General features: G+C 40.8%; 1 protein-coding gene across 1 annotated transcript in view; it reads right to left on the bottom strand.

Moving 5' to 3' along the window:
* LOC145415011 (uncharacterized) overlaps positions 1 to 25,020 on the bottom strand; it is a 73,123-nt gene that overhangs the window by 36,940 nt on the left and 11,163 nt on the right. The window lies entirely within an intron of this gene.

Genomic DNA, 25,020 nt, shown 5'->3' with positions numbered 1-25,020 from the left:
CCAAAATAATCGTACTTCCTGTTTTATTCATGTACAAAAAAAAAAAAATCCATCCACATTTATAAAAAGAATCCTGCCCTAAATGACTACCAATTAGCTATCCCCTAAAACAATTTGTGTAACACAGTCTCCCCTTAGTTCAACATTACTCTTACTTTTTTTTTTTCACTTATATACCCCTACTGTATGATGAGTTCATGGTCAAGCCCTTCTTTTAATACTTCATCTACATGCCATTTCTCTGTCTTTTTAACCAGCGGTGTCCCGGGGACGTACTTCCACGTCCTCACGTTTTGTCACAGCTAATCCCGGGGACGTACTTCAACGTCCTGCAATTGCAAGGTTCATGATTTCCACAATTTTCAAAATTCGCGCGAGATTTTCGTTTCGCCCGGGTACCCAAGCCTCCCCTTCCTGCCGCCAGGTGGGCAGCGTCCTAGACCCCGCGTGACCCGCGCTCGCCCTTGTCTCAGTCACTCACCTGCTAGCAGTGACCCAGGTCAGACATGGCGCGGAAAGGTCTCTCAGACGAGTTAATCGCATCCGTCCTGGAAGCCTTCACTAGAGACAGTGATTCTCCACTCGACGATGATGTGGTAGATCGCGATTACGTCCAGCCAGAGGAAGAAATAAGTAGCAGTGATGAGGAGGTCCCTTCGCCCCGAAAAACGCGGTATGTGACATACCGTAAGGCAAGGGAAGGCCAGCCTGCTCCCCAACCACGTGCAAAGCTATCTCTCCATCCTGAATCTGATAAGGACGAGGATGAGGACGATGAGGATGACGGAGGCCTAGGACGTGATATCGCCTCGTGGTTGGGAAAAGAGAAAATATCACCACGAGGATCAGAAGGTGGGGCGAGACGACACATAAGGTATGGTCAAACTACTTTGTCTGGGAAAGTGGCAAGTGGTGTGGTGGGATTGCTGGGTGAAAGGGAAAGTGTTGTGGCGGCAGCGCGGGGTGAAAGTGAGAGTGGTGTGGGGGTAGTGCGGGGTGAAGGGGCAAGTGGTGTGAGGGAGGCAGCACGAGCACGTGGTGCTCGTAGGCCTAGGGGAGAGGAGGTTGAGTCACTCCCCAGCACTTCTTTCGCCCCTGAATATTCCCAAACTTCCTCCCCACAGCCCCAGGATGTGGGGAAAGGAAAGAAAGGGAAGGGAAAGGGTAAAGGAAAAGGGAGAGGGAAGAGAAGTGCGAGTGATGAGAGGTGCCGCTCTCCACCTCCCCAACCTCCCTCACCACCCTTACCTCCCCACCCTGACGAAGGGGACGATGGTGACGTGGTTAGTGTAAGTGGAAAGAATTGTTATCAAAACTACACCCACTGTGTAAATCTGGTCAGTAAATATGTGATAGCAAGGAAATAAAGTGGAAACGGGTGTAATGTTAGCATGAATAAAACGTATAAGTTGAACATTACTGTAAGTTGTCATAATTGATGTCACGAGTACACCCACATTCTGGTCAGTAAGTATGTGATAGGAATTATATACAGTGGAAGATGTTGTAATGTTAGTAGTAAGGTATTTTATAAGTTGATTACTAGTGTAAGATGAAACAAATGATATCGCGATAACACTCCCTGTGTAAGTACGCGCAAATATGACGCTAAGTTCCATCGTACGTTCAGAAATGATGTGATATTAATTATATCAAGTGTTTACATGTGCAATGTTAGTGTAGAATTATTATATAAGTACAAAAATAGGTTGTAAGTTGAAATAGTTGTCATAGCGACTTCACCATGTGTGTTATTATGCGCTATTATTACGCTATATATTTACGTAAGGCCTGAAATAATCTCAAAACAGTTCTATAAAGTTGAAAAGTGTATAATAATATTAGAAAAGTATTATGTAAGTAGAAAAAGCACAATACGAGTTGAAACAACAGTCACAGCGAGTTCACTCACTACGTAAATAAGCGCTAACATTACGCTAAATGTTATCAAAAGGCCTGTGAATACGTAAAAACAGTTCAATAAAATGTAAAATGGTATAATGTTATTGTAGAAGTATTATGTTAGTAAAAAAAAATTATATGTATCATGATTTTAGAATGTTAGCGATTCATCGTGACCAAGTTGGCCGATTTTGCTCGTTTCGCACGATGGTACAATGCTTATTTCTGCTTTATTTTTGTATAAAATCCAATATACTCTTTTATCACATGTTTTTATGTTTGTAATAAATTCATTTCTACTTACTTTCATTGGTTTCCCAGACTTATAATACCATAGAAAACGTTTGAGGCTCAGACCGCCTAGGGAGAACACGGGGCCAGGTGGGACCAAGGCATACCTGGTTAAGCTAATTAGGGACCCCGGGGACCAATGTCTTTGCCACCGACCATTGTTTCTGACCAAAAGCGAAAGTTTAAGCAAAAAAAAAAAGGTCGAAAAATGGTCGGGATTGGGGGGTACCAGTGATCGAAAAGTGGTCGGGATGGGGCGGGTTAATGAATATTCTGTTTGTGTCCATTTTATTTGGACTTTTCCTCTGCAAGTTGTTGTTCCCTCAGAACAAACCTGCATCATACATTTAAACCCCAATAAGCAATTTTTAGAAGACGCTCAGTTTCTAACTTCTTAGAGTATATGTTAAAATTCCGTTCACTCGCCAGACTCCAACTAATCTGCATTAACAGTGTCCTTGTAAAACACCAGATAAATGATTCCGTTGCAATCCTTGACGGTCTAATAGTTTACTTACTTCTAAATCCACGTTCTCTATCCTTATATTGTAAGCCCCCATATATATATATATATATATATATATATATATATATATATATTTTATCCTTACATTGTAAACCCCTGTGTGTATATATATATATATATATATATATATATATATATATATATATATATATATATATATATATAAACTGAAATCGATGAAGATCTATGCATACAATGTAAGAAACCTCACAGAAGATTACAAACTAGATAACCTGATGACTGGACTGGAAAACATTAGTTGGGATATTGTAGGTTTGAGTGAGACCCGCAGAAAAGAAGAAAAAGTAATTCAGCTCGAAGACAGCAACCACCTGTTTTACTACAGAGGAAAGGAAAATGAAAGAGTTAGTGGTGTAGGATTTCTAATTAACAGAAATCTTGCAGACAACATTGTTAAATTCAGCAGTGTATCTGACAGAGCAGCATTTGTTGTCATTAGACTGTGCAAAAAATATACCATGAAAGTCATATAAGTATATGCACCAACTTCTCAAAGCCCAGATGAAGAAATAGAAACATTCTATGATGACATCTCCCAGATTATGGAAGAATTAAAGTCAACATATACTATACTAATGGGAGACTTGAATGCAAAAGTTGGGAAGTAGAAAAATGGAGAAGCATGTATGGGAAAATTTGGAGTGGGAGAAAGGAATGAAAGAGCAGAAATGCTGGTAAATTTTGCTGAAATGTTTAACATGAGAATACTGAACATATTTTTCCACAAAAGAACAGGAAAAAAGTGGACCTGGAGAAGCCCAAATGGAGAAACAAAGAATGAAATCGACTTCATTATAGCAGATAAGAATAACACGATCACAAATGTCACAGTTATCAACAAAGTAAATATTGGCAGTGATCATAGAATGGTGGGTTGCACAGCCAGATTCAATTTCAAAAATGAAAGAAAGAAGATGATTAAAGATAAAAAGATATGCCCAATAATAGTAAATGAAAACAAAGCAGCCTTTCAGTTGGAAATAAGGAAAAGATTTCAGGCTCTAAGTAATGCTGAATGTGACACTGATGAGCTGAATGACAGACTAACAAAAGTGCTAAAAGAATCAGCAGAGGTACTAGGAAAACCTAATACAACCAAAGCCAAGAAGTATTCAGAAAAGACACTCGAGTTTATGAAAAAACGAAAGGAAATGAAAGTACAGACAAAGAAAGGCGAAATAGAATGAGCAGAATTACATAAGCTTATCAACAAACGACAAAGAGAAGAAAAAAGAAAGAGAAACATGGATCAGATCAAAAAATCTTTAAAAAAGGAAAAAGTCTGAAGCAGGTCAGAAGCAAAATGACACTAGGAAAGCAACAAATTACATCACTGAAAGAAAAAAAAAGGTGAAATCATTAAATGCAGAGATAAGATGTTGAAGAGAGTTGAAGAATTTTACAAAGAACTGTATGCATCAAAGATAGTAGTACCAATAGCTAACTTTTCAGTTGACACAAGTGAAATATATACCTGGGGTAACACCAGACGAAGTAAATATTTTTTTTTAAACTATGAAGAGGGAAGGTTCCTGGAGAAGATGGAATAGTAACAGATTTACTTTTGGGTGCCGGAGTAGAAGTACAAAATAGGCTTGCTCACTTATTTACCCGCTGCATAAAACAGAAGAAAATTCCCAAAACATGGTGTAATGCAATAGTTATTTTACTCTACAAAAAAGGTGACTCAAAAGACCTTAGTAACTATCGATCCATTAGCTTATTATCAGTCATTTATAAACTCTTCACTAAAGTCCTTACAAACAGAATAACAACAATTTTGGAGGAAAACCAACCTCGTGAACAGGCAGGATTCCGAAGCGGGTATTTGACCATTGATCATCTACATACAATGAACCAGCTAATTGAGAAAACTATAGAAAAAAATAAACCACTGTGCTTAAGTTTTGTTGATTACGAAAAGGCTTTCGACTCAGTGGAGCATATAGCAATTATAAATTCATTGCGAGAACAAGGAGTGAATGAGAACATTGTAAACCTGCTCAAAAACATATATAAAAAGGGAACTGCTACAGTTAAATTACATAAGAACTCAGAAAAAATTAAGATTGAGAAGGGCGTGCGTCAGGGAGATACAATTTCACCAAAATTATTTACAGCATGCCTAGAAAGTATTTTCAGAAAGCTAGACTGGGAAAACAAAGGAGTGAACATTGATGGAGAAAAGCAAAACCATTTAAGATTTGCAGATGACATTGTCCTAATCTCAGAAACAGCGGAGGCATTCCAAATGTTAAATGACCTGAACAGAGAAAGTGTGAAAGTAGGACTGAAGATGAACCGAAGAAAAACTAAAGTAATGTTTAATCCACAAACGCCAAAGAGCGTCATCAGAATAAGCGATGAAATTCTTGAAGAAGTTGAGGAGTACAACTACTTGGGACAAGTACTAAATTTAACGAAAGATCATGATAGCGAAATAAAAAGATGCATTACAATTGGATGGAAAGCTTTCGGTAAACATAGAGACATTATGAAAAGTTCCTTGCCAGTTTGTATGAAACTAAAAGTATATAACGAATGCATAATTCCAGCTATGACGTATGGTTGTGAGACCTGGAAACTGACAAAATCGATGGAAAATAAATTAATCCGTTCACAGAGAGCGGTGGAAAGGTCAATGTTGTGAATATCTTTAAGAGACAGGAAAAGATCAACTTGGGTGAGAGAGCAGACTAAAGTCAAAGATATTGTGGGGATTATAAAGGAACAGAAATGGAGGTGGGCAGGCTATATAGCAAGAGTCAGGGATAACCGATGGAGCAAGAGGCTGACTGACTGGACACCAAGAGAATGTAAGCGTAGCAGAAAAAGGCCAGACAGGAGATGGAGAGATGAGACAGAAAAATTTGCAAGGAAAACGTGGCAAAGATTGGCTCAGTCAAGGAATTCGTGGAAAAGGTTGGGGGCGGCCTTTGTTCAGCAGTGGACTAGTTATAGCTGATGGTGATGATATATATATATATATATATATATATATATATATATATATATATATATATATATATATATATATATATATATATATATGTGTGTGTGTGTGTGTGTGTGTGTGATTTATTTATTTACATTTATATTTATGTCTACTGATGGGACTATGCCTTTTTACTAGGTAATGCTTATAAAGACCATTAGAGATTTTTAAAATGTTTTCTGTATATGCATCCAAATTTTCTTTGATAATCATTCACTGGCAATTTTCTTTTAACACTCGGTTTTATATTCTTCTGAAAGCTCATTTTTTGCCGTTGTCTAACGGTACTCCATCAGTTGCTAAAAAAAAAAAAAAAATCTATTTTCCTCTAAGCTCTGATTCATTAGTCAGACTCTTCACAGGATTCTTTTCTAAATGTCCATGTTAAGATATCTTTAACCTAATTCTATTTCTAAATTCTTATAGCAATATTTGCTAAACTACATTCCATAACCATTTATTTTCTTCTAAGGATCAGGCTAGTAGTGTCATCTACATCGTATATTTTTTTGCAACCCATACAATATGCTAAATAGTCTTAGGACGTTCTAATCTTCTAAAGACCATTAAATATTCTTACAAAGCTTCAGTCATTACCTAAATCATTGTTTTAATCTCTTTGCATAATTTTCTCTACCAAGCCATGATCATGTTCCATCTACACCATTCAGCATACAGCCGTATACAACTAGTATTTCATGTCCCCCCCCCCCCCACTAAAATCTCATATTCTCTTTTCCTGTTACTCTCTGCAATGGATGAGGCACACTAGGCGCTTAGATTATGGCTGACACAAAACAACTGAATCCATATAAAAAAAGGGGGGAGGGTTTAAATCACACAGTAAAGTGTTCTGAATTTAAACCACTGGACTTATTCGAGGAGAATATTATTATAATGATAAATATAATATTGATTACTTTATAATCATGATAAGTGTGATGATTGATGATGATGATGACACTGGCGTAACTACAAAACGATAATTCCTTCAATCCCACAAGATAAAACTGCAGAAGACACAAACCCAATTAAAAAAAAAAAGTGAACAGCTGTTGTGAAAATAAAGGTAGTCCCAGGCGTGGTCAGGGCAGTGAGATTAGCCTGTGTGCTAATGCTAGCGGGGGTGGGGGCTGCGGAGGCGGATCAATAGCACAACTCTCTACATGGGTCTCTGGTGAGTAGTAGTGGACAGAGAGAGAGAGAGAGAGAGAGAGGAATGTAACGTAAGAAGGGTTAAAAAAGAGAAAAAATAACCAAAGAACAGAAGGAAGAGAAAATGGAGCGGATGTGAAGAGAGAGGAGCAAAAGGCAATAAAGAAGCGAAGAGACAAAGAAAAGAGGAAAAGACAAAGAAATTACCCAATAAAGGAGGAGAGCATCGGATCAAGGAGATGAAGAGAAAGAGTATGAGAGAAGATACATGGAGGGAAGGAAGAAATGAGGAAAAATGAAGAAAAGGGGAACTAAAGGAAAGAAGAAGAAAAAGGGTGAAGTAAAAGGGCAACCGAGTCTGAATAAGGAGGGAACTGAGAACATATTAAAAAAAAAAAAAAAAAAGACGCAAATATGATAAAGGCTGAGAGAGCAAATGGAAATGAGTTACCAGAGGAATATTAAAAAGAAAATGTAAAAACATGAAGCAAGATAATTATGACCAGAAAACAAAAATTTTCTTTTAAAATGATTGTTAAGAAGTAGAAATGACAAAACTGCACAGACAAAAGATGAAAAAAGCACAGGAAAAGAGCATTGCACCAGCTACAAATACATGTTTGAAGCTAAGGTGTGGAATGTGGAATTGGGTATAGGTCTCCAAATCTGCAAAGGGCAAAAGTGCTGTGATAAGCGGTGAAAGAGGCACAGAAACAAGAGAAGATTCAGGATGGGAGGAGATTTGGAGACCTAAACCCATACTACATTCCATACTTGAGCCACCAAGTTGTACCGTAGATGGTGGAATGTAGTAACGGGTATGTCTCCAAATCTCCTCCCTGTGCTTTTTTCATCTCTTATCTCAGCACTTTTGCTCTTTGCAGATTTGGAGACCCATACCCATTACTACACTCCACACCTTAGCCACAAATATGCATTTACAGCTGGTGGAATGCTCTTGTTTCTGTGCTTTTTCATTTCTTATCTGTGCGCTTTTGCCATTCCCAATTCTTACAGTCATTTTAGAAGAATTTTTTGTTTTCTAATTTATGATCTTTTTGTGGAAGTATAATGATGCATAAAGCAAGTGTTAGATTTGGATTGTTACATGCATAGCATGATTTCAGCATTCCAAGCATACATGTACATGTATCATGTGATATGATTTAGATACTTCTCTCTTACGTACGTAGGATGATTTCAGTATGCATGCACGCATTCTGAGCATACGTGTGTATGTACCACGCTCTTAGGTCTGGCGCCAAGCTGAGAGATTGAGATATATAATTGTAGGAGAAAACAATGACAAATGAAACTGAATGAAAACCAGAAGCCATCTCACGATGTTATCTCACCATCCGCGTAGCCGGAAAGTTCAAGGTCACCAAAGGTCAACTAATTAACCTTTGACAGCCATTTTGTTGACCTTCACCCCGAGTGCCCATTTTCGAACTGGTCCAAGATTTTGATCATATCACGATACCCTGAAAGTTTCATGCTGGTAGCTCAAGTTGTTCGTGAGATAACTTGATTACCCACACACAAACAAAGCCAGCCGGCGAACCTCAAGACTTGAAAACATTACCTCTCCGCTCAGTTCGCAACACGGGTAGTAAACAATGAGAATTATTATTATTATTTAATATTAAAGACTGAAGTAGAAAGTCCCATGATGCCTTGCTCCCTGTATGCTGACTGATAAGGTAACATGGTCTTTATCACTGTTATATCACACTTGGGGAAAACACTAGATATTGTGGATGTACGCGCATGCATAACACCATGCAGGCATGCACGTACATGTAACGGTGAAGTATCCTCAATTGCATCATTAAGGGTTAGTTGTGAAAGTCAGTAGAAAGCTTGCTCGTGTCCCAGGATTGACTGGTATTCAGGGTAGGGTTTAACCTGTTGTTAGCCTTTTACAGAAAGGTAGAAAGCACTGCTGTCAAAATGTAGAGATAAAGTTGAGACCAGGAGAATAACGCAGGAAGCTGTAGCTAGATAAGGTAGAGCGATGCTGTTTAGACTGCAGTTACCTCATAAAACATGGCTTTATTGCTACTGAAACACTAAAACGAGTGTGCCATCCCATGAAAGAAGTGTTTTGGTACGTTCTTTAACTGTAGGAGAGCTGTAGCTAACCAGTATTGCGCAAAATGGCGTACTTACGAGTGACTGCGATGTAGTTTTCAGGCCGTAACTAGCGAACTGAAGCCGGATTGCTTTTCTAAATGTGAAAGAAACATCTACACTTGGCTAAAGCGTTTTGGTGTATAGTACGCTCGCGTACGCCTTTTTGTTTTGGAGTTCTGATTGATGAAGAAGGAAAGAAAGAAAGAAAGAAAAAGAAAGAAAGAAAGAAAGAAGGAAGGAAAGAAACAAGAACAAAATCGATATTTCTGAGGTTCAATTTTGCGACTTCTACGAATGTTTGCAAGACTTTCGAGTAGTTTTACACCTGAATAACGAAGGCCTTTTAGTTCATAAGCTTATAACTGGAATTTGCGACTGTTTTGTGTGAGCGCCCCTATAACCTATGTACAGGACGCCATTTGGAACCTGCGCCATTCCTACTAACGGAGTGGCTACCGCACTCCATGTTAAAGGGGTGAAAAAACAAATGTTGAAACAGCAAAAAACGATAGGAGATGAAATGTACTGAATGTGGCAGAGTAGAGGAAGAAAAAGAAAAAAAAACAGGAGAGCAATAAGAAAAAAAAAAACTACTCGAAGGAAGACAGGGTGGATAAAAGGAGAGAAAAGAAAAGATGGGTAAGGATGAGAGAGAGAGAGAGAGAGAGAGAGAGAGAGAGAGAGAGAGAGAGAAGCGTACGGAGTGGGAGAGGAGGGGGGAAAGAATGGGGAGGAGGTAAGTAAAAGAGGAGGAAGAGAAAGATAAGGAAGAAAGGGAGCAGAAGACGAAGGAAGAAGGGAACTGGGAGGAAGGAGACAGGATGAAAGAGGAAAAAGGAGACTGAGAAGGGGAAGAGTGTTGAGAAAAGGAAGAGAGTTAGGAAAGGGAAGAGGAACTGGGAAAGGGAAGGGAGAAAGGGATGGGAAGGGAGATTGGGATGGGGATGGGAAACTGGGATGGGAAAGGATATTGGGATGGAGATGGGAAATTGAGATGGGAAGCAAGATTAGGATGCGAAGGGAAACTAGAATGGGAAAGGGAGACTGAGATGGGGAAGGGAGATTGGGATGGGGAAAGGAGGTTGGAATGGGAAGGGAGATTGGGATGGGGAAGGGAGATTGGGATGGAAATGGGAGATTGGGATGGGGAAGGGAGATTGGGATGGGAAAGGGAGATTGGGATGGGGAAGGGAGATTGGGATGGCGAAGGGAGATTGGGATGGAAATGGGAGATTGGGATGGGGAAGGGAGATTGGGATGGGGAAGGGAGATTGGGATGGGGAAGGGAGATTGGGATGGGGAAGGGAGATTGGGATGGAAATGGGAGATTGGGATGGGGAAGGGAGATTGGAATGGGGAAAGGAGGTTGAGATGGGAAGGGAGATTGGGATGGAGAAGGGAGATTGGGATGGGGAAGGGAGATTGGGATGGGGAAGGGAGATTGGAATGGGGAAAGGAGGTTGAGATGGGAAGGGAGATTGGGATGGAGAAGGGAGATTGGGATGGGGAAGGGAGATTGGGATGGGGAAGGGAGATTGGAATGGGGAAGGGAGATTGGGATGGGGAAGGGAGATTGGGATGGGGAAGGGAGATTGGAATGGGGAAAGGAGGTTGAGATGGGAAGGGAGATTGGGATGGAGAAGGGAGATTGGGATGGGGAAGGGAGATTGGGATGGGGAAGGGAGATTGGAATGGGGAAAGGAGGTTGAGATGGGAAGGGAGATTGGGATGGAGAAGGGAGATTGGGATGGGGAGAATGGAATGGTGAAAGGAGGTTGGAATGGGAAGGGAGATTGGGATGGGGAGATTGGAATGGGGAAAGGAGGTTGGAATGGGAAGGGAGATTGGAATGGGGAAAGGAGGTTGGAATGGGAAGGGAGATTGGGATGGGGAAGGGAGATTGGGATGGGGAAGGGAGATTGGGATGGCGAAAGGAGATTGGGATGGGGAAGGGAGATTGGGATGGCGAAGGGAGATTGGGATGGCGAAGGGAGATTGGGATGGGGGAGGAATATTGAGACTGGGAAAGTATATTGGGATGGGGAATAGAAATTGGAATGGGGAAGGTAATGGGGAAGGATAGAAGAGATTAGGAAGAAGACAGAGAGGATGGGGAAGGAAAAAAGGGTGGGGAATGAAGGAAGGGTGGGGAAGGGGCGAGAGAAAACTGGAGGAAGAAAGGAAAAGAAAAGGGAGAAAGGGGAGGAGAAAATAAGAAAGGGAAGGCAAGGGATGGGAAAGGACCAAGGGAAGACAGAGGGAAAAGGGAAGGGGGAGGGACAGAGGGAAGAGAAAGTGAGATAGACTTGAAGACGAGAGAAATGAGAGGGAAAGGAATAATGGAAAAACGAAAGAAATGGAAGGGAATGGTAGAGGGGTCATGGGAGGGGAAAAAGAGAGGAGACAGGGAGAAAGGGTAGAAGGGAGGAAAAAGAGAAATGCAAGAGAATGAGGAGTGAAAGTAGTATGAAAACCCGGCACCTGAAGCACTGAAATCTGAACTAAATGAACTCACATGCAAAATTAGAAACACTACGCTGAGAGAGAGAGAGAGAGAGAGAGAGAGAGAGAGAGAGAGAGAGAGTCCTCGGGCATTTGCGATGAACATAATATAGTCATAATAAATTAAGCATTCTGACTCCCTCCCCTATCCCGTCTCTCTCTCTCTCTCTCTCTCTCTCTCTTTCATTCTCTCTCTCTCTCTTTCATTCTCTCTCTCTCTCTCTCCTGAGCAGCCACACAAATTAAGGGAGGGAGGAGAGAGGCGTGACGAGAATGGAAGGAAGAATGTAGGATGAGCGGAATCAGGGAAGAGATCGAAGAGAGTGTTTGATGAGAGAGAGAGAGAGAGAGAGAGAGAGAGAGAGAGAGAGAGAGAGAGAGAGAGAGAAATGTTATTATGCAAGCTTCTTTTGCGTATCTCACTCACGGACCACAAAAGCGTGTATCATTTTATATCCATGACTGTAAATCTTCACCTCTGTAGTTCGCTTTTCAGTTTATATTCAGATTAACATACACTCATTCAATATATTTCTTCTCTTTCACCTCCCGGTACTTTTCTACGCACACACACACACACACACACACACACACACACACACACACACACACACACACACACACACACACACACACACACACACACACACACACGCACACTTCAACAAGGCATCATTAGCGGTGTGGTTCAGAATCGACTATCGGGAATCAAGGTGAGCTCATCCTGGCTTCTCTTGCTTTAACCACAGATTTAGTTCAAGGTCACCTGGTCGACATTATTTTTCCTCACTAGTCACTCCATTTCGACGACATGAATTTCCATTGGTCTGCGCCGTCTCTCCAGGATTATATGTAGGAAAGATTTTATACTGGAAGGATTGTGTGTACTCCCAGTTGTCCTTTATTCCTTTACTTTGAGAGGGCTTTCCTCAGTAGAATATGACAATCTGATGCCAGAAAGAATAAAATGCAAATAAAATCGTTCTGGAGTTAAGAATCACTGTCGTTGTTGTTGCTGTTGTTGTTGATGATGATGCCTCCTACACACCCTTGCAGCACGAGGATATTTTTTTAAATTTTATTGTTCCTGCATCATTACAGAAGATTTTAAAGGGATATTTAGGGGTAGTTTTGAGGCTAATGAAGGCTCTCTGACCTCTCCAATTCGAAATGCATTTCCTGATTTAAATACAACAGTCAGGTGTTGGCAGGATTATAATGCATTTTACGTTATCGGACTGAAGGGGTTAATGCACCTTTTTCGTCTTCGTCCTCGTTTTTGGTGTTCTTTTCTTTCTTTGTCACCGTTAATATTCGTTCAGCAGTGGCAGAATACCCAAGAGCCATGCAAGGAGTGGTTCGAACCCTCATGTCAGTAGGTTTTCCATCATGTCAGTCGGATACCTGCACTCGTTGGTCTCCGCCCCTGCACCCCTTTAAATGACCTGGACTAACAAAAACCAGGCTTGCTGCATCTTCATTTCCGAAAGATGTAAAAATGGACAAATTGTTTTGCTGTTCTGAATCTCCTTTCCACATATTCCATTTTTTTTCTTCTTCTTTCTCATGTTCCTTATTCGTTTGTGTTTTTACCACAGTCACGACCTTTTCGTTTCTCCAGTTCATTTTTCTTTACTATTGACTTCTTCTTTTTTCATGGCTGTTCATCTTTGAATGGGCTTTCCCAATCATAGTCATCCATCAAAGTCTTCCTCTTTGCCGTGTTTGTTTGTCATAGGCTTCTTATTCTTCATCATAGTTTTTATCATGGATTTTTCGCCCTAGCCTTCTCCATCACAGACTTTATCAATGTCATCTTTATCAAACTCCCTATCATAATTGTCATCTTTGTCACAGTCGTCATCATAATTCTCAAAATAGTCTTCTCCATCACAGTCTTCTTCATTAGTCTTCATCATAGTTATCATGGTAGTCTTCTTTAGCATAATCTTCACTTAGTCTACTTCGTCACAGTCTACTTATCACAGTCCTCATCTCAGTATTCTTCGTCATAATCCTTTTTATACTTCAAGATACTTTCATCGCAGTCTTTGTATATTATTGTGCTCATCATTGTCTTCCTTATTATTGTCTTCTTCATCATGATCAGCCTTCTATTTCGTCAGTTTTCTTTATCACAGACATCTTAATTACTATATTCTTCCTCTTCATTAGTCTTCTTTATCACAGTCTTCTTCTTCATCATAGTCTTCTGCCTTATCATAGCCTTCTGCTTTATTAATCTTCTTTATCACAGTAATCTTCTTTGTCATGGTCTTCTGTCATACTTTTTTCTGTTACAGTCTTCTTCATTGCCTGCAGTCTGTCTTCGTAATTACTCTCATTTTTCGTATTCATCTCTATCTTGCTTTTTCTTTGCATTTTTTTTTTCTTACTCTCCTGTACAATAATGCTTTTCCTCCCTGCTTTCACCTCGGTTTAACTACTCCTGTGGATTTTGTGTGAAAGTTGAAAAAATTGTCATACTAATGGTTTTTATGGGGTTTAACTGAACACGAGGATAACAAGCAGTTCATTTAATTGATAAAGATGAAGGCATGTCTTTGTTTTAGCTGCCTGATAACATTAGTTGTACTTGGCAATTGCAAGAATAATATCACAACCTGTTTCTTGAATATTTATAATGTAGCCCACCCATATATTAGGAAAATAGTATTAATGAAGAAATAAAGGAAAACAGAGGTTCCTCCCTTGAAGTTAGGAGTTGCACAGTACAACTGGAAGTGGCGGAAGAGATATTTCATTGATGTTATATACATTTGCTTCATATTACAATGTTTCAAAAGTTTTATATTCTTTTTTGAGTTTGGCCTGCATCTCCAGGCTTGGAATTTTTTACAGCACTACATAATTCTCACCTTTTCAGCAACATGCAATACAAACATTCCCAGTGTACCCTGCACGTGTTGTACTGTATGTATTTGTACAAGTATGGAACCATTACTGTCCTTTGTATGTGGGCATGTCTCTCTGAGCAAATAATGTGCACCCACAGCTTAAGAATACCTTTTATGATTTCCACGGCTTTCAGAACATTTTAAAACGACGAACATTTCACAAGATACGTAAAATACGAGTATCTCATCAATTGTATCTGGCTTTATAATTTGTCTGGGATATTTTTAGCAAATTCTACAAGGAAACTGAACTGAGCATCACATTTAAATGCTTGTACATTATATTTACTACATAATAGCATACTTTTTTTTTTTCCACTTGCCAGGTTAAGATGGCTATGATCAAGTGGTTGAAAAAAAAAAAAATAAAAATAAATGAACTTCTTTTCAGTTAACATGATCAACTGTTTGTTGTCATGCTTCTCTACTAAAACATACAAAATGAAAAACATTCGGAAACCGAATGCTAATCGCCCGCCAAAATATGTTGTTGGCCAGATTGCAAACTACTTACAGACCATAATAATGTGAAGAAAAGTAGCAAAACTCTACGGAATTCAGTCACTGCTTTTCACAAAAAAAAAAAAAAAAAATCCATATTAAGGAAACTAGTTGACCTTTGGCAGCCATTTTGGAGATCTTGCCCTTGACCCCGAGTGCCCATTTTCGAAGTCGCCTAAGATTTTGGTCATATCTTGCTGCCCTGAAGGTTTCATGATGATAGCTCAAGCCTTCCATGAGATATAATGGTGCTAAAGGCGGGTGATAAAGACTAGTTGACCTTTGGCAGTCATTTTAGTAACCTTGACCTTAATCCAGAGCGCCCATTTTTAGACTTGTCCAAGATTTTGGCCATATCTTTTTTTTTTTTTTTTTTTTTTAATGTGCTCAACTCTGGACATAGGCTTCACAGCCTGCTCCCGAGGCCCAGTAGTCCTCCTACACACCATACACCTCTACATGTCACCACTTCGGAGCTAACACCCACCGTCCATATTGAATACATGCTAGGGCTGTCTCATACAGGACTGGTGTATTGGTATTAGCGGGGGTATTTTTACGACATGTCGGAGGGTCTTCTGGTAGATCGGTAAAGTCTGCTTTGTATGAAATTCAAATCCTTAAACTGTTCCCTGCCCCAGCGGGGATTTGAACCTGGGTCCGGTAGGACCGCAGGCCACCTCTCTACCGATTGAGCCACCGCCTCCCCCTGAATACGTTGATAGCTGAAGCCGTTCATGAGATATAATGGTAATACGCTCACAGACAGACAGACAGATAGACACACACACACACACACACACACACACACACACACACACACACACACACACACACACACACACACACACACACACACACACAGACTTGGGCAAAAACATTTTCGCTCCGCTTTGCTAAAGGCGGCTGATAAATGTATTAATAACCTAATATATGATTACTGAAATGTACGCCTTGTCTTAGTTATCGTCATGAATGTCCAACAAACTATCGCAGAAACTATCGCCCTGGACACAATGGAAACCTATGGCATCAAGTGGCCATATGGGTCTGGGGTGTCTTGTAAATGTATATGGCCCTGAACTGACCTGACTCATGCCTGCCAAGGTGTGAAGGATCTGAATGAATCCTGATGTGCCATAAACTAACCTTTAATGGCCAACAGTTAAAATGAATGCATACACTCACACTGACGAGCCTGACTGGATATATGTGGATATAATTATCCTTGAATGGCCCTTAACTGACCCCAGTGACCTGACTGGGCGGGAATGGGTGTGAAGTGCCTTTATGAAAATGGTCTGCGTGATTTGAACTGATGTAATTGGACTTAAAAGAAATTCAGCTGAGGTGAACTGACGTGACTGGCATGGACTAGATATGAGGGCACTCAATGAATATACCCGGACCAGAATGACCCTCATTTGACCTTAAGTCAAGTCAAAGTTGGTCTGACCCTACATAAATTGTAGATATGGGCTGTGCATGGCTAACAGTATGGATGCAACAGTAGGTGAAAAGCTTGAATATACCTGAATGGACTTGACTGTGCTGGAATTGATGTATACTGTAGTGCCTCAATGGACCCGAATTAATTCAGACTAAAAAGTGAACTAATTTATTCTAGCATGGCCACGGAAGATTATAATTGGCCATCTCAAGTCCGCTGTCCAGATAATTATGCCACTTTGGGGTTTAACTGGTTGACAGATATGCCCCTTGATTGTTTATCATTTGCTAGTGTCATTAGGTGATGGATTGTTACATAACAGTTATACTGGCTGATAGTTATACTAGATAACGGTTATACTGGTTGGTGGTTATACTGGCCGCTTTGTAGGTTGTCGATTATGCCGGCACAGCATAGGTACGAGGTCGACGACCTCGCTTGTTAATGACGTACCTCGGCGGTCTGTCAACGGTGTGTGTGTGTGTGTGTGTGTGTGTGTGTGTGTGTGTGTGTGTGTGTGTGTGTGTGTGTGTGTGTGTGTGTGTGTGTGTGTGTGTGTGTGTGTGTGTGTGTGTGTGTGTGTGTGTGTGTGTGTGAAGGACACAGTGAAACAATTACCTCACAGCTCGCTTTGCTTCCTAGCAGTGACTTCCTCTCATCAGTCGCTCTTACCTGCCGTTCTCCTTCATTAATTTCGGTCCCTGTTCCCCTGGACAGCAGATTCTAGCCACTAGCTGTATCCTTCTCCTTCTGACAAGTTTTTGCAGCACTCCACACACACACACACACACACACACACACACACACACACACACACACACACACACACACACACACACACACACACACACACACACACACACACACACACACACACACACACACACACACACACACACACACACACACACACACACACACACACACACACACACACACACACACACACACACACACACACACACACACACACACACACACACACACACACACACACACACACACACACACACACACACACACACACACACACACACACACACACACACACACACACACACACACACACACACACACACACACACACACACACACACACACACACACACACACACACACACACACACACACACACACACACACACACACACACACACACACACACACACACACACACACACACACACACACACACACACACACACACACACACACACACACACACACACACACACACACACACACACACACACACACACACACACACACACACACACACACACACACACACACACACACACACACACACACACACACACACACACACACACACACACACACACACACACACACACACGAAAACTGCTGCTGGTAAACATTTGACCACCAACAAACAGTGGACGCCACAGGGGCTGGAATTGTGTTTACTGACGCTGACAAAGAGAATAACAGAGAAAGTCAATGGCCAGTCAGGCTAGGTCATCTGGCAGTCTTATTTGGTGGTAAAAAATGGTTCAGCAGGACAACTGTTATCTGTTGGTGATTGTCTGAAAAATATGCTTGACTGTGTTGAACCGTTGTATATTACTCTCCTGGTAATACCGTTTCTAAAGCAAGGAAAAATCTTACAACAGTGCCGTTATCATGAAAGGAATTCAGACTTTTATGTTGTCCAATCATCCATCTACATAAACAATACTTATTCTACATAAAGGGTCTCAACCTTATTGAAAGTATCAATCATATTCACTAATTTAAGGAAAAGTAAAACGTAACATTTATCATAAATAAATCCTTTCGTACACACACACACACACACACACACACACACACACACACACACACACACACACACACACACACACACACACAGATAGATAGATAGATAGATGATAGATACTAAAAAAAAAAAACTATATTGATTTAAAAGCATGTCATTGTTTCCATGGGCATTGGGTAAAATATTTTCATAGTTCAGTCTTCTCTTAACCGTTCAGGCACACTAGCATCGTAAGCCTGTCTCATGCCTAGTCCTACTGGATGCCACAGGTCCACCCACCCACTGCAGAAGTCGCCCACTCAACCACAAGCCCATTAACCCACCTCACCACACCCGCTCATTCACCCCATCCACCTACCTCCCTGCCCACTCACTCACAACCCAACTCCACCCACACTGCCCAGTACACATGTCCACCCATCGATTATCTACCCACTCACCTCACTCATCCGCCCACCAAACTATCTACGTGGCCACCAAGCTTTACATGTAGAACAACTTGAAATTCCACCTCCCTCACACCTCACAGGAGCTCTTACGGTGTAGATGGGGACCTGGTTCAAGGTTACTCATTCCAGACATTTAAAGTGAGTGACCAGTCGCCAACCACTGTGCTGTATAGTTTGAGAGAAAAAATTCCATTGGACATAAACCCTTATTGGCCACATGGCGTTGGAGAGTCGTATCCTTCTGCATCATCAGCTGTCCATATGTTGATTACACAGTGACCAAGCAATGTAATAAATGGTATCCCGGGCTTCATGAAACCATTGGGCTTGCCATTTGACGTAATCACATCAAACAAGTGGATGCCGGGCGCCCCCACCTACCACTAAAAAAATAAGTAACATACGTTTATCACAGTACTACTATGATTCAGAAATGCCTACCATCAAATATCCAGCCCCTAACGATTTATGGAGGTGAAAGAATTCATTTTTAAGTCTCAGTTTCTTCTCCGTCAGGTATCCAAATAAGACCGAAAAAAGCTGGTATCATTTTATATATTTCTGTCCATGCATCATTTAACGTACATCCTTCCGGGTCCCTCAGCAGTAACGAATATAATATTAAGGTCACTCACCAGCACCACTGATCATGACAACACTAATCAATACCACACCACCAGTCATCACAACAACCACTATTGGAGGCGATAAGGACAAAACAAAACCCTCTTTTATCAATTTTGCCATATATCTGCAATAAGTTTTCTGAAAGTTGTATCAGATCAGATAAGGAACACTAATACTAATACTACATTAATACTAATACTAATGTGGGCATGTACTTAAGCATATTTACTCGTAGTTTACTCTATGTTGATGGTACTATTGTTTGGCAGAAAACGACAGAGGTACAGAGTGCTCTGGGCGGCATTCATGACTTATAATTTGTGATTTTTATATAATAACCAATAAAACTAACCTTATTGTATTTTCTAGAGGCACATTGAAAACCTACAAATGTTTCAAGACTGGTTTAAATAATATTGAAGCAGCACTGCTATTAATTTCAGTGCTTTGTCTCATAGTGACAAAGTCAAGCAAATAAATCATGGGAAAAAGGGCTACCTACGGGCTATTAAACAGACTTACATGGGCAAGTTTACCTTCTAAAAATTCCATTGACTTATACGAGAAACTTGTATCACATATTTTACTGTACATGGGCAAAATCTGATATTCGAAAATGTACAAAAACTCTTTATTACACTTAAGGAATATCACAGTGATATTGCTAGTGGAGCTAAATATATTTTTCCCTACATGCTCACCAATTTACACACACACACACACACACACACACACACACATATATATAGATAGAGAGATAGATAGATAGATAGATAGATAGACAGATAGATATAGATAGATAGATAGATAGACAGACAGATGGATAGATAGATAGATAGATAGATCGACAGACAGATAGATACATAGACAGATAGACAGATAGATAGGCAGAGATATAGCTATAGATCTTCTTCATCATGATTAGATAAAATTAAAGACATTTTGGCTTGCTATAACAAGTTAAATGTATTTCATAATGTGCCTTGTTAAATGAAAAGCTGGTATTTAAGTTGAGGTTAAATTGCATAACCAGAGGAGATCAGAAAAGATTAAAACTCATGTAACTCTTTACTTGAAATTTATAAAACACTTGAATAATACAGTACCGTAGACAGTTTGGAATCACAAGTGCCGTTTCAAATGAGGAAAACATGAGTTATCACTTGTAATGGGAAGACTGGTAACTCAGTAAGGGGTGACAACTGATTTAGTAATGAGGCAGTAGTACGGTTAGGGATGAAAGAATCTGCAGATTATTGAATCAAAATTATATTGGAGTTGAATTCGTTATTTATTTAAATGTCCTTATATTTTTCAATTCACGAAAAAGACTGCAATGAAATATTAAAATAACACTTAGGCTTTGAAATTTTTCAGATAAATAAACACTAGCAGCCATTGTTATTGTTAAAGGTAAGTTCATAAGTAACACTATAAACCATTTCCAAAGGCCACGATCTTTGCCTGCAGGGATTCTGCGTTTATTGCACTGAGGGTAAGGTAAAAATTTTACAAACATTTTTTAAAATAATGTTGTAAATAAAGCTGACCTATTATTCGGAAAATTTGTATGTACCAGCAATAGAGGTCAAGGAGATTTCAGTCAAGTCAAGGCAGTTTGAATAAGTCAGGCCACATCAAACACTTGTTATATTGTTTTATAAGGTGAGCTGTTGCATTAGTTTACCCAAAAGTTTAATAACCGATCGATTATTGTTTCAGCATCTTCAGTGCACGAAAAAGGCAGATTTGAAACTATGAAGTATACTTGTTTGGTATGACTGCTAAGAGATTGACATCATTTATCAGACATTCTCAACTCAAAAAATGTAAACCAGTGCCATATAGGATAACACCATTGTTGAAAGAATAGAATTAAGTTCTTCAGGCAAAGTACTTTGCGAGCAGCGCCGAAACCCAAGTTTCGACCTTTAGGGCGAACGACTTTATCTCACATAAAATGTATTTTGGTAACACTGAGTGTAGGGCAGTTTTGTTGTGAATCCTTATTCCCAGTGGGGATAACAAGATTATGAATAATCTTTAAAACACTTCACCACATTCACTACCAAGCCACCAGTCATCATCACACCACCACCATATTAACAATAATCAAAACATTACAATCACCACATCACAGTACAGTCGTACCACACCACCAATCACCAGCACACCAACAAAGGTTACCACACCACCTGTTAACACCAGAACACCACTACCAAATTATCAATAATCAACACAGCGAACACCTTTAGGCCACCAACCACCACCAAAACATGACCACAACATGATGATCACACGATCAGTGCTTACCACAACACCACTACAACACCAGCAATCCTCACAACAGTACCAATCATCGCCAGACCACCAATCACCACGACGCCACACAGCACTCATCACCACCACAGTGTGAGAAGATCATCACCACCATTCTATCAAACAGAAATAAGTCCACCTCGTCAGTCACCACCACAAAAAGCCATTGCATTAGAACTACACCATCAATCATCACCACCAAAACATCGCCACATCACCGTCACTTATTATCACACCACTACAATACCATTACTCAGTACCACAACACCATCATTTCATTTCCACCCAGCACATCACCACCACAGCATCTGATGTACACCCATCTCACTGCCACAACAACTTCATTGTACAGCGTCACTACCTCCACCACCACAACCACCACCATTACAGTCACCTCACCACCACCACCACCATTACAGTTACCTTACTACCACCACCACCATTACAGTCACCTTACCACTGCCACCTCCATCATTACAGTTACTTCACCACCACCATTACAGTTACCTTACCACCACCACCACCACCATTACAGTTACTTCACCACCACCATTACAGTTACCTTACCACTACCACCACCACCATTACAGTTACCTTACCACTACCACCATTACAGTTACTTCACAACCACCATTACAGTTACCTTACCACTACCACCACCACCATTACAGTTACCTTACCACTACCACCACCACCATTACAGTTACTTCACCATCACCACCATTACAGTTACTTCACCACCACCGCCATTACAGTTACTTTACAACCACCACCATTACAGTTACTTCACAACCACCACCATTACAGTCACCTTGCCACCACCACCTCCATCATTACAGTTACTTCACCACCACGGCCATTACAGTCAACTCACCACCACCACCACCATTACAGTTACCTTACTACCACCACAACCATTACAGTTACTTCACCACCACCACCATTACAGTCACTTCACCACCACCACCACCACCACCATTACAGTCACTTCACCATCACCACCACCATTACAAATACTTCACCATCACCACCATTACAGTTACTTCACCACCACCACCACCATTACAGTTACTTCACCACCACCAGCATTACAGTCACTTCACCACCACCACCATTACAGTTGCTTCACCACCACCACCACCATTACAGTTACCCCACCACCATCATCACCACCATCATTACAACCACCTCACCACCACCACCATAATTACAGTCACCTCACCATCATCACCACCACCACCATAATTACAGTCACCTCACCATCATCACCACCACCACCACAACCACCACATTACCACTGCAAGCATCACCGCCACCGCCACCACCATCATTACAATCACCTCACCACCACCATTGCACATACCTCACCATCACCACCACCACCACCATTACATTTACCTCACAACTACCATTACAATCAATTCACCATGACCATGACCACGGCGTTACCTTTAATCCAGCCGTCCATTTAATAACCCCACCTGTCTCTTAGGGAACTCTCTCACTGCTGTTTACCTCTGTCATGTTTTGCTTCTTGGATTACTGAGGCGACCACCCGAGTTTACAAGCCACTGTTAAGTCCACAAAGGTCTCACCTCTCACACTACCACTTAGGATCATACCACCCAACCACTCCAGCACACCATCCCCACCTCACACCATCCTACCACTACTCACGCAACATATCGTATATATTTCTACCTGCCATAACATCCACCTCATCACCCAACTTCGCCTCACTCCTCCTCACCGCACTACATCCCTCCACCACCCCATCTCTCCCCACCATACTATTACACCTTATCACCCCACATCACCCTTCCGTATCATTATACTCCACTTACTGCATGGCTCCACATCACCTTATCACATCTCATCAGTTCCCCGCTTCTGACCATATCACCACATCTCTCGTCACTCCACCATATCACAACAATCCACTGCACTCAACTACCCTATCTCTCCCCATCACCCCACCTTACCCCATCATAATACGATTAAACTCCATCTCTTATCACCACTCCACCTTATCCCAGCTCACCCACCTTATTCCAGCTCATCCCCCACCCTATTCATTCCACCATACTACTACATCCTGCCTCACCACACCACCTCGAGAATCCCATTTCACCTCACTTCATTCCACCACCACACCACCCCTCTTACCTTACCTCATTCGACCAATTAATAGTGGGGTTCATTTTTATAATTTCGCTGGAGGTGATTTTAAAAACTGTCAAATTGGCTTCCCTAAGGAGTCTGTAAGACAATCAAACCTGCTTGTTAATTTTCTGTTTATACTTTAAATTTTTACACAGTATTCCGAAAATTATATAATACACTTTATACAAATAATTATAGTGCATGTTTTAATGTATTATAATATTACTCCAGAATTAATATTAACAGATAAGCAGCAAAGTAGCGAGGCTTGTCTAAAAAAAAAACATAGTATTACCTCCGAGCCCGCAGTGAGGAATGTATTATATTGCTCGGTGTGTGTGTGTGTGTGTGTGTGTGTGTGTGTGTGTAGCCAACAGAACTCAAAGAGTTTATATTCGTTTTGGACCAAACTTAGAGAGAGGTTTGGGGGGTAGTCATGGATGATGTGATTTGATTATGAGAACAAAGGGTCAAAAGTGAGGCCACAGGGCAGGATCATTTCAAAGAGTTTTGGCCCAAATTAAACCAACCTTGATGGAAAGTTTAAGTGTAAGGTAAAGTGCTTTGATTCTAGAACATCTGCTCAAAGGTCGAGGTCACAGGGTAATGTCAAAGGTCATGCCAGTTACTGAAACAGCATTGATTCACTTTGGACTAAACTTGTTGGAGGGGCTGTAGGTCAGCCAAGAATGAAGTGGTTCATTTTTTAGAACAACCGGTCAGAGGTATAGGTCAGAGGCCTAGCAGACATTCCCTACCCGATCTGGACTAAATTACGGGACAAGCTGCGAGTCAGGTAATGATGAAGTAATTAATTTTGAGAATCTGTCAAAGCTCAGGGTCACATGACTAGGCCAAACGTTCTACCCTCAGACTGACTAATGGACAGGATGTTGCACTCCATGAGTGATTTTTCTTGACGAATATGTAGGAACCAGTAAGACTAGTTTGAAGTTTCATTTGCAGGTCTTAAAAAAAGTAGGAAGCTCTAATTCAACATTGCATTATTTAGCCAATATAACAGAAAGTTTCTATAGCTTGCAGGGTGGTGAGGAGACTGCCAGGACCACGGCTCAACGTCTGCATATTAGGCCATCACCACCACGCTAGAGGAGGAGTATCCTACTTTTTGGCTGAGCATCCAGCCCAACCAGAAGGGGAAGTATATCCTTGTCACGGAACGTTGTATCGCTGGCTGGGTCACATAAACTCAAGGATGCATTTTCTTCTTTATATATAAAAATACAACAGTACATCCAGGTATATAGCGGTAAATAAGTAGGCA

This window comes from Coenobita brevimanus, chromosome 101, assembly GCF_032717465.1.
Source record: "Coenobita brevimanus isolate Jiangsu-jjx chromosome 101, ASM3271746v2, whole genome shotgun sequence".
NCBI lineage: Eukaryota > Metazoa > Arthropoda > Malacostraca > Decapoda > Coenobitidae > Coenobita > Coenobita brevimanus.
Note: the sequence above shows the minus strand (reverse complement) of the source record. Positions and strands in the feature narration are given on the sequence as shown.